Raw genomic sequence first — 12159 nt, forward strand, 5'->3', positions numbered from 1 at the left:
AATCCTGCAATACCGAGGAACCTACACAGAGTCTTTCGATCTGCAGGAGGCGGGAGTCGCTGTACAGCCACTATCTTTGCATTGACTTGAGCCACCATCCCTTGGCCCACCACATGGCCAAGGTAGGTGAGTGTTGCATGCCTGAACTCGCTTTTAGCCAGGTTGACAGTAAAGTTGTACTCCGACTGGGCACGAAGTCTCTCCGTTTGTTCCTCCCAAGTAGCTGCTGTCACCAGCAGGTCATCCAAGTTGGCACAGACACCAGGAAATTCAGACTTTACCACATTCATAGCCTTCTGGAATGTCCTAGGGGCACTGCAAAGCCCAAAGGAGTGGACTTTGTACTGCCAAAGCCCATCAGGAGTGACGAAGGCAGAAATTCTCTTGGATTCCTCCGTCAGCTTCACTTGTTAGTACCCCTTCAACATGTCGAGCTTCGTCATGAACTTTGCCTGCTCAATGTCGTCAAGGATGTCGTCTATATGAGGGAGATGATAGGAGTCAGCCCTGGTCACATCATTTACCCGTCTGTAGTCAGTACACACGTGGAAGGAGCCGTCGGGTTTTGACACCAGCACGCATGGTGACGCCCACTCACTGTCACTTTTTTCGAGGAGTTAGTTTTGAAGCCAATAGTCCAGTTCCTCCCTCAGAATCTTCCTCTTCACATCTTCAACCTGCAGCTGTGAAAGAAGTAAAACTTTAGAAGAGGGATCATCTAAAATCTGTGAATTGTACAGATTAACTGGAACTTCCACAGGAAATCTTGCTCTTGTGGCTCCTGGGTCTCCATAACACACACAATCGAATCTCTGGAGTATTAGAGCTTCCGCGTATTCACATGCCAGTCTTCCCCAGCAGGCACCGAAGGTGGTCTAAACTTCCTCATCAGGAGGCCAGAGTCCAAATAGTAACAAACAGGCAAGTCACCAGCTTCCTCCTTGCTTACAACACTGTTACTCAACTTCAACAACTCTAGATAATTTTTCCCTATAAATGGGTACTTGTTCTATAGGATGTACACCAGTATTTAAAGTTAAATCAACACTAGATGGGAGCGAGTTAGCAAATACGGCACCATTGACTACAGAGAGATTATCGCCGCTGGCGCCACTGGCTTCCGTTAAATACGACTCACTGTCATTAACAGAATTGTCTTGCGACACAAATAGGTCCCTAATACCAAAGTCATTTACATCAAAAACTGCACCACTTGTGTCAGCTACATTAGGAACAGGATCAACACAAGTATTCTGCTCTTCTCTAACCGATACTTCTGGTAACAACACAGGCAGGGAATAAACCAGGATACTGATCTTCAAGCAATTTAGTATTATTGTCCACCATTGGAGTCGTGGCCACTACAGGATCCGGGACAACACGATTCCGGCAATGTCATTAGCTAGCAAGAAGGTAACACCCGATACAGGGAGAGAGTTTTGGACACCAACAGTCACCCATTGAGAAAGCATGTCGCTCCTCACGAACATCCTACATAAAGGAACAGTGATTACACCACCGACACCCTTCAATAGCACATGCTCACCAGTGTAAGCACTTTCCACACAGGGTAAAGCACCTTTCAACACAATACTATGGTTAGCAGCGGTGTCTCAAAATCCGAAATGGGTACCAAACATCACTGGACTCATCACTTGAGACAGTCACAACAAACATAAAGGGCTCAAGTAAATCTTCCTTTGAGTAAGAACTAACTGACTTAGGGTCTAACTTTTCCAGCTGCACGAATGAAAGAACAAAGTCTTCCTGTTTCTTCTTGAGCTTAAGACAATTAGCAATAACGTGACCTATCTATTTACAGTAGAAACAAATCACTCAACTCGCACTCTCAAACTCGGATATTTTTGTTCCGAGCCAATACGGACATTTACCTTACTTGAGGCAGATGCCTTTGCATCTTCAAACTTATTCTGTTTACCACCCTGTCCCCAGTTACACGACTTTGAAACCTAAAATTCCTGAGTCAACGCACAGCAGTCTGCCAGAGCTGCTGCTCGTTGCAATTCTGTAACCCCTCTCTCTTCCAAATAAAACTGAATGTCTCGTGGGAGGGCTATCTTAAATTGCTCTAAAATGATCAACTTAATCAACTCTTCATAGAAGCTTACCCCACTACTTTTTATCCATCTTCCAAACATCTTACAAAGACGGTACATAAATTCAATATATGACTGATTCTAGTTTCCTTTCATTCCCAAAGTTCACTCTGTCGTGTTCCAGAATCAACTCCTAAACCTTCAAAATAGCCTCTTTAACCTCTTCATGAATTTCAAAATTTTCAGCCGATTAAAACAAAAATTACGTAACTGATCGGAGCAAAGAGTCTCTAGTGAGGGATCATTAACTAATCTATCCAGGACAACATGATGACTGACCAAATCAAAGGACTCGTCACTGGGTTACACACAAAAAAAAATCACTGTAGCAAAACAACAGAACACTAAATTAATATCAGTCACAACACATTACACAGCAATGTCATATAATGATGGTGTTTGTTTCCAACCTGTAAGTTGACAAATTACCCTTAGGCACCCTGGTCAGGCCCCCATTATTTAGGCGTCCTGATCAAGCCCATTATTTATGTTACGACCCTAGGATAGATCGTTACATAAACACAAATCACTCAAGTCTCCCAAATATATATCTAAATATTCCCCATAGCAACGAGGTGATTAAGGGATCTATCCTGGCAAGGTCGCCAATTTGTTACAACCCTTTGGCCTCATAGGGTGTAACAATCACAAATTCACAATAGGTCCAGGAATAGATCCCACCAAATTATCACCTCATTACTATGGGGTATGTTAAAATTCATAAAGTAGATTTAGTTAAAAATATAATATTAACAAACACTAAAACAACAATAATACGACAAGATGTTTGGAAGTAGCTGAGTAAGACTGAAGGTCCAACATGATCACACAATATCAAGCAAAACAAATCACAATAGTCAAATGCCAACTCCCAAAACATAAGAGAGAGAGTATATTATTTAACTTAAAGACAGCTGTGCCTAGACTGACTACGGACTACCAGCTTGTCACCGACGTCACTTTTTACCGCCAAATACTAACGTAACATATCCTGATTGGCTAAAACGTAAAACTATATTTAAATTACCCTACTGACATTAATTCCACATATTTAACCTAATTACAAACCTAATGTAATAAAACAATACATTAAAACATAATACAATGTACTGTAATAAACAAAGTTAATACTTATATAAGGGCTCAGTTGGTGTGGGCGAGTATTGAGCGAAGCTGCCCGAGACACCCACACACCATCCGAAACAACGAATTTTATACAAAGAACAGAAACTAACAGCGGAAACTCGTAACAATGAAAAATAACAAAGCCTCAGGGCCTGATGGAATATCAGCCTAGGTGTATAAAGTAGGAGGACCTCTGCTTACCAGCCGTCTCCACTCTCTCTTGGAGAATATATGGGAAAAGGAGGATATCCCTCAAGCTCTTAAAGACGCCTCCATTGTCATTACAGGTACAGTTGTACCCCACTTAACGCGGTCAATTGAACCCAGAGGGTCCCGCGTTAAGTGAAAACCGCGTTAAGTGAATAACAGAACATATGGGATTAATTCCAATAGAACCCAGCCCGACCCCCAAACTCCACTTTTTGACGACAAATAACTATGTTGTAGTAAAAATTCTATCTTAACTTTATGGTGGCATGAAAAACAAGTAATATAGAAGAGGTTAGGTTAGGAAAGATAAAGGTTAACATAGGAAAAATAAAGAATAGGTTAAAAAACGAAAAGTTTTAAGGAACACTCACGGTAGTAGAAGAGATGGGTCGGCATACGGGGATGGAGGCTGGTTCCGAGGCAGAGGGCAGATTACTGCCCCTCAGGTGAATCACCATTACTAGGTGAATCACCATTACTAGGTGAATCAATATCACTGTCACTTACAGTTGTCATGGCTTCCCTGACAAATCCCTCAAAATCACCTTCACTATCACTATCACTGCCTTGGGCTGGCTGTGGTGGGTTGCGGGCGAAGAACTCAGTTATGCTTTGCTGACGGCTGGCTTTGATGTTTTCATGATACACCGTGATGTACGGCTCCATAGCCTGCACCAGTCGGTTATGGAAGACGTCATGGCGTTCATCGTCAGTGTCGCGGGAAACGATGGACTTAATTTTTTCTGTTAACTCTATGACACACTTAATATCACTATGACTTAAACTAGGTTCTTCGGAGAATGACGCACCTTCTTCCTCCTCTTCACTGGCGGGTTCTTCTTCCAACATCTCGTCGGCAGTCACTTCAGGATCTCTGATCACCTCCATGATGTCTTCGTTGGTGGTCTCGGAGAAGCCTTCAGCTGTAATATTGAGCGCAGCTTCTCTGGCAAGGTCCACTGCTACTGCAACAGTCTGAACCTGACCAGTCACAGATTCACTCCTCCTCTCACCTGGTATGCCATGCAACACATGTCTCCATGCGTGACGAATCGTAGCAATAGACAGCAGATCCCATGCCTCCACCAAGAAGTCTACAGCTTGTTTGACGTTAAACTTCTTCCAAAATTGTTTGACGAGAAGTTCTTGAGTCGCCGCCTCTTGTTCCTTGTCCTCGTCGCTTTTACTCTCGCTGTCGGTGTCACCCAGCTTACGCAACTCATCCTTGGTGTTGGTAGAGTCGTTCAGGAGCTTGAATTTCTTTGCCGAGTATGCAGCTTTAACGTTGCAGATTAACTCCTGGTCCATAGGCTGGATTAATGACGTGGTATTGGGAGGAAGGAAGACCACTTTTACGTTGGGGTGACGATCCATTAGTAGGGGCGAGTGTCCAGGTGCGTTGTCAAGGAGCAACAAAATGTTGAATGGAACATTCTGTTGCTCGCAGAATTTCTGCACGTCAGGAACAAAAAAGTTGTCAAACCAGAAGAGGGACAGAGAAGAGGACATCCACGCCTTACGTGCGGTTAGCCAGTGGACATTAAGCTTGTTCATGTCCATATTCTTGTAGGCGTGCGGCTTGCGGGCTTTGTGAATCACCGATAACTTTGGTTTACAGGTACCGGAGGCATTGGTGGTAAACAGGACGGTGATGCGTTCCTTCTGCATCTTCCGGCCCCTTACCTTGCTCGCAGACTGGACAACGAAGGTCTTGGAAGGTAACTTTTTCCAGAAAAGACCAGATTCGTCCATGTTAAACACCTGGTCGTCAGTGTACTGTCCTTCCTCCATAATCTCACGTAAAAACGGAGGAAAATCTCTAGCCGCCGCACGGTCAGCACTCGCTTCCTCACCAACAATGCTGATGTTGGTGACCTTGTTCCTCCTCTTAAACCTATGCAGCCAACCATGGGAAGCATTGAAGGGTTTGGGCTCTGCAATTCCCAGTTTACGTGTCACTGCTGCGTATAGCTCACGTGCGTACTCCTGCACTGAGCGCGTGTCCACCGCCATGTTGCGTCGCACCTGACGCACCAAATAACTCACCAGCAAAGTTTCCACTTTTGCCAGCACCCTGTTCTGGCAATACCTGATAGCTGAAGCACCTGCAGACTTTGTGAGCTTCATGTGCTCCTTTATCTTGGCTGCATCCTTCTTTATTGTACGAATCGTAGATTCGTTGACGCCATGCTGGCGCGCGAGATCAACTTGGCGTCTTCCTTTCTCCAAATCTTGAACAATTTGGTACTTCAGCTCGTAGCTTAATGAACGTCGTGTCTTCTTTGGTTTAGTGCCGCTGGGTCCAGGTAAGGAAAGGTTTCTCTCTGGGGGTGGTGGTCCGGCGGAAGCCATTTTACGGAACAATGGATGCGCGTTAACCCGGCGTGGCCTTGAGGGATGAAACTGCCGCGGCTAGGTCAAGCGTCGTCTCTCCTCCCTCCCTCCCTCCCCGGGGTAGTCACGTCATAATACTTTAAGCCAATTACAGCTAGCAGCAGAGGGGGGTAGGGCTGCATGGCCAATCACAGTCCGAGACGTCATATGACGTCAGTGATAACGCAACAAAGACACACACTGCGCAACCTTACCGCGCCGCTTGCCCAAGCGGAGGGAGGAGGAGGGAGAGGCAGGCAGGCAGGCAGGAGGGCGGGCGGGCGGGTGGCGCGTGGTCAAAATCTAAAAATAGCATCCGAGCCGGACACTCACCGCGTTGCTGTGGAAAAATCCGCGTTAAGTGAAAGTTCAGCTTTGGCAAGGCACCGCGTATATGCGAAAACGCGTTAAGTGAAAGCGCGTTAAGCGGGGTAATACTGTATTTATAAAAACAAGGGAGACCGGTCAGACTGTGGTAACTACCGCAGGATCTCGCTGCTGTCCGTAGCTGGCAAGATTATCGCCCAAGTTCTCCTAAACAGACTTCTTCCTGAGGTGGAAAACTTCCTCCCATTATCTCAATGTGGCTTCAGACCATCAGGTGGCACCACTGACATGACCTTTGCTGACCTTCAGATACAGGAAAGGTGCAGAGAACAGCGTCGTGACCTGTACTTGGCTTTCATCGGCCTAACCAAGGGCTTCGACTCGGTCAACAGGGAAGCCCTCTGGTGGACCCTCATTGTGAGGCAACTCCACGATTGCATGAACGGCAGTGTCCTGCACAATGGCACCCAGTCTGAGTTCCTCCCCATCCAAATGGGGATTAAACAAGGGTGTGTACTGGTACCAACTCTCTTTTCCATTTTCTTGGGTGCCTTCCTTACTCGTGCCAGTGCCAATTTAGCCCACTGGGTGGACATCGAATACAGGATGAAGGGTCTTTTCAGCATAAGGATGCGTCTTCACTTGAGCATTTTAGCCCAAATGAACCAAACGAGCAGACGACGCACAAGCAAACCGAACGAGCAGTTCTAGTGCAAGCTCTCTCTATTCTGCGTGTTCAACGGTGCTCGTCTTATTCCCACCATTTTCCTCAGTTGAACAATGGATCTCACAGTGGCAGTAGTTGCATTCTTCATTATTTTTACTCCTTAGCCAAAGGAAGAAGAAATTTAGGAGAGTGTGGTTAAAAGGCAACTGTTTTCTGGACGGAAAAATATGTCCCTGTTGAGTGAAATGGCTCATGGCCATTTGAAAAACTTTACTCGAATGACATCAGAGGACATTGAAGCATTAAGTAACCTTGTAGGACCAAGAATTTTAAAGAAGGATACAACATTCTGAAGAGCCATACCAGTCAAAGATCGTTTGGTTGTAACTCTACGCTTTCTAGTCACAGGGGAATCCTATACCAGCCTGCAGTATTTATTCAAGATATCCAAGGAACGCATAAGTGTGATAATCGCAGAAACATGCAATGCCTTGATTGAAGCCCTAAAGGATTACATAAAGGTAGTACAAAAACATTAATGTTGTAATAATAAGGACCTTATTAGCATGTTTTATGTTAGAAATACAAAGTAACCCTTATTAACTCATTATCCCAATACAAAAGTAATTGTGACTGCGAATCTGCCTGGGACTGAAATTGAGTTTGGGGAGGAGGAGTGGTTGCAGGAGAAGAGGGGACTGAATGTGTTTCGGGAGTAGGTGTGGAATGGTATGAATGTTAGAGGCTGTGGTGGGACATGCAGGAAAAGGTCTGGTTTCCATGTCGAATTGTCCCATATCAGCATTGAATAGTGTGTTATTGATGTGGTATTGGAGTAGGGATCTCGTTCTCTTACAATAATTTCTTAATTTGTTGGCCACGTGTTGCCCATAGACGCCACACTCACCTTGTTGCAAAGAAGCACTTGCAGCGGGACCTTTTAGGAAGTTAAGAGTTTCCCCTGTTCGTGGGTCCTCTTCTGACTCATTCATTTAGGCTGTTTCTTTGCCTGAATAGCTGGTGTTGACGATTATCTGGGTAGTATCATCATTGCCTTCTCCATCGTGATGCAGCAGTGTCTGCACATTGGTGTCATCAGCTGGTGTGTCATGTTGGTTCAATGTCTCTTCAGCCTCAACATCACTTGGAATCCCATCCTGAAACATGAGCAAAAAGTGTAACTATTACTCTCTAGATATGAATGCAACCAAAATAAGTCGTATAAACATACACTCTCACCCACCCACACACACACACACACACACACACACACACACACACACACACACACACACACACACTCTGTTTATAGTATAAAGCTTGTCTCAATGTTTTATTTGGCTTTTTTCAGGTTCCATCAACGCCAGAGTGGCTACACCGAGCTACCCAATTTCAAGAAAATTTCCAGTTTCCTCTGTGTCTTGGTGCAAGTGATGGGAATTTTGTTATCATTCAAGCCACATTTCACAGTGGCAGTGACTTCTATAATTACAAGTCTAATTTTAGCATTGCTTGTTGGCACTCGTGGACGCTGAGTACAACTTCACATTTGTAGATGTTGGCTGCCAAGGACGAATCTCCGACGGCAGTGTCAAGTGAAAGAGTATTCAATATGCGTCTCAGTCGCGCAACAGGAATAGTTGAGAAAGTGTTTGGAATTCTGTCTTAAATTTTCCGAGCCAGAAAAGGCACAGACTGTTGTCATGACAGTTGCTTGTTTACACAATTTTCTCAAAAGAAACCAGATTTCCAGAAATGTTTACACACCTCATGGAACCTTTGACCATGACGACGAGGAAGGCAATTTTGTGTCTGGTAGCTGGAGGTTGGAAAGCAGTTTTGAAATATCATCCCTCCTACCCATCAGAAACATACCACGGAAGTCAGTGATGAACGCGAAAGAAATTTGTGATGCATTTGCCCAGTATGTTTTGAGAAATTGGATGTGAAACTAACATAGAGAGATAAAGTACAGGGGGAAGTGATAACAGTAACAGCATACTTCATTTATCTATGTTTTATAACTATTTCATGTGGAAATGTAATACAGAATACAGCCCATATATTACTATTTACCCATGGTTATTTTCGTTCATCTAATTCAGTAAATAAATATTTCAAAATGTTTGTATTCATTTACTTACCTCCATGGTATTCAGTGTAGCTCTGGGTTCATCCCTGTCCATAAGAAATGACATCCGCTTGAAGGCAAACCATTTCGACACATAAACTTCCTGTGTACCTGTAAAAAATATATAACAATTACTCAAACAGTTTGTATTCTACTGAATATTTTTTATATATCATTATCCATCATATACAGTACATACAATTTTTACGTTTCACAGTTAATCAGTAAAATAGTTTACCTTTGCCAGTCCTGATGGTCTTTCCCTTTGCCTTTTCCCTCTTGAAGCTGGCAAGCAAGCTTCCCCTTTTCTTCTTCCCTTCTCCTGGGGAACATTCCATAATTTGTGCAATGCTCACTCAGCAATCATGCTTCCTTACTTTTTTGTAGTACTGTACAAGCCATGTTGGGGATTCCACAGCTCAGGATACTTCTCATATTCATCCACTAAGGTTAAACATTTCTCCCGAACCCACTCCATAACACACCGAATAGCTGGAACAGCGCGAACACCTGTCCTGACTGTGCACCAATGAACAACTGAATCCTTTTGAGCATGCAGAAAATGTTTGGCGCTCTCGCTTCGGCTTGGAGACACGTCCTTACTAGCTGAATTCTGCTTGGCTTGTTCTGCTCGTTTGGCTCGTTTGGGCTAAAATGCTCTAGTGAAGACGCACCCTAAGACGACTCCAGGCAGGAACAAAGGTGTCGGCAGCTTCTATTACTGAGCTTCAGGATGCAGACGACCTCGCCCTTGTCGCTCACACCAAATGCGACCTATAGGAGATCCTGAACACCTATGCAGATATTTATGCACACTTCGGCCTTGAGGTGAATGTACGTAAGACTCAGATTGATCATTCTCTTTCAGCTTGCCCCTGGTTCAGCCACACCTCCACCATCCATCCAGCTTAACAGTACAGTAAGTCCTCGCTTAACGTCGGGTTACGTTCCTGAAAGTGCGAAGTTATACAAAACAACATTTAGCTTATCAATTTGCCCCATAAGAAATAGATAAAATACGGGAGTTACATTCCTGAGCTTCCCTTTGCCCCATGAAATACATTACATATATAGAAAATCATTACCATTTCTATAGAATATAGTGCATGCATCTAATATACTATAGGACTAGGTGTGTGCGTGTGTGTGTGTTCTGGGCAGCCGAAACGGCACAATCGTTATTCATCAAACTTGGTGGAAAAGTTGCAACAAATTCGTAGAGTGGAACAAACCTGGTCCCATATCGATGGTTTCTTTAGGAAGCCAATTACATAAACATTTTATTTACGCTGGAAAACAATGCAAGTCTACGGACTTATCTAACCCTCTTTCACTGTATGCTGTCAGCCCACGACTGCAGTTATCGTACGGCTCCCTCCTCCTCCCCCCACTTTTTTTCTTAGCCTACTTTTTTTTTTAATGTTTGGATTAGTAAAGGAAGGAAGATGAGCAAATAGAAGAATAAAGAAGGGGAAACAGAAAATAGTTAGAGATAACAGGTGGGGGGAGCTGAGTTTCATCATGCATCTGGATGCGCAGTTTCAACGTTACCAGACGACCTTACAGCTACAGTGTATACTTATTCCTATGAGTGACTGTACTTGGAAAAAGAGAAGAGATAAAAAGATAATAACAGGAATGCATGGAGAAGATGACTACAATAGACACAGGGTGAATATAGACAGTGTAACAGACAGAAGGTTGACAAAAATAGACAGATTCAAACAATCACAAATATGGCAACTAACATGACAGACAGACAGCTGACTGACTGGTTCACATTAGACAAACAGGCAGACACATGCCAACAACTGATAAGACAGACAGATTTGACGACACAAAGAGTACAGACGGGCTTACATTCAAACACCATGCAGACGAACAGACAGTTGGGATGGCAATAGACAGGACGGATAGACTTGAGACAGATTAGAAGGCATTTATAAACAAGAATAACACCAAATTGACCATAGGGTAAGGGTAGGAGGTCTTACATCCACCAGCGTAAATAATAAGACGCATTGAAAACTAACACCCTCGCCCGGAAAAAACATCGATGGTTGGTCAGTCATGTGAGATGGGCCTAAAACTGACTAACGTACATGATGACTATGATGACTTAACACAGGTGATGACTTAAGCAGATGGTAACTAATCTAACCAGAATCAAGGTCACTTCTCTTCATAATATAATTTATCTCGGAATGATCATCGGTGATTCATAATAATTAATTTTTTTTAATGATTTTAACCTTTCCTTGTGGTGAATATTTCTTTAACTAATTATTCTAACTTTTATTCTATTCCTTCTTATAGTATATTAGATACTGTAAGTATCACGATTTTGACCATGATTATAACAACCAGGACTATGATTATAACAACCAGGACTATGATTATAACAAACACTACCATGAATATAACAATCACGACTATGATTATAACAACCACAACCATGATTATAACAACCGCAACTATGATTATAGCAACCACGACCATGATTATAACAACCACGACCATGATTATAACAACCACGACTATGATTATAACAACCACGACGATGATTATAACAACCACGACCATGATTATAACAACCACGACCATGATAATAACAACCACGACCATGATTATAACAACCACGACCATGATTATAACAACCACGACCATGATTATAACAACCACGACTATGATCATAACCACAACTATGATTATAACAACCACGACCATGATTATAACAACCACGACCATGATTATAACAACCACAAACATGATTATAACAACCACGAATATGATTATAACAACCACGACTATGATTATAACACTCACGACCATGATTATAACAACCACGACCATGATTATAACAACCACGACTATGAATATAACCACGACCATGATTATAACAACCACGACCATGATTATAACAACCACGACTATGATCATAACCACAACTATGATTATAACAACCACGACCATGATTATAACAACCGACCATGATTATAACAACCACGACCATGATAATAACAACCACAAACATGATTATAACAACCACGACCATGATTATAACAACCACAAACATGATTATAACAACCACGAATATGATTATAACAACCACGACCATGATTATAACACTCACGACCATGATTATAACAACCACGACCATGATTATAACAACCGACTATGAATATAACAACAACGACTGCTACATAGCG

General features: G+C 43.0%; 1 protein-coding gene across 1 annotated transcript in view; it reads left to right on the forward strand.

The window, feature by feature from the left end:
- LOC121876097 overlaps positions 1 to 8946 on the forward strand; it is a 63938-nt gene extending 54992 nt beyond the window's left edge. The window contains exon 2 of the transcript XR_006090720.1: positions 8171 to 8946. The gene's annotated coding sequence lies outside the window, so the exon portion shown is untranslated. The remainder of the gene's footprint in view (positions 1 to 8170) is intronic.
- The last annotated feature ends 3213 nt before the right edge of the window (positions 8947 to 12159 follow it).

Source organism: Homarus americanus, unplaced genomic scaffold, assembly GCF_018991925.1.
Source record: "Homarus americanus isolate GMGI-L3 unplaced genomic scaffold, GMGI_Hamer_2.0 scaffold34921, whole genome shotgun sequence".
Taxonomy (NCBI): Eukaryota; Metazoa; Arthropoda; class Malacostraca; order Decapoda; family Nephropidae; genus Homarus; species Homarus americanus.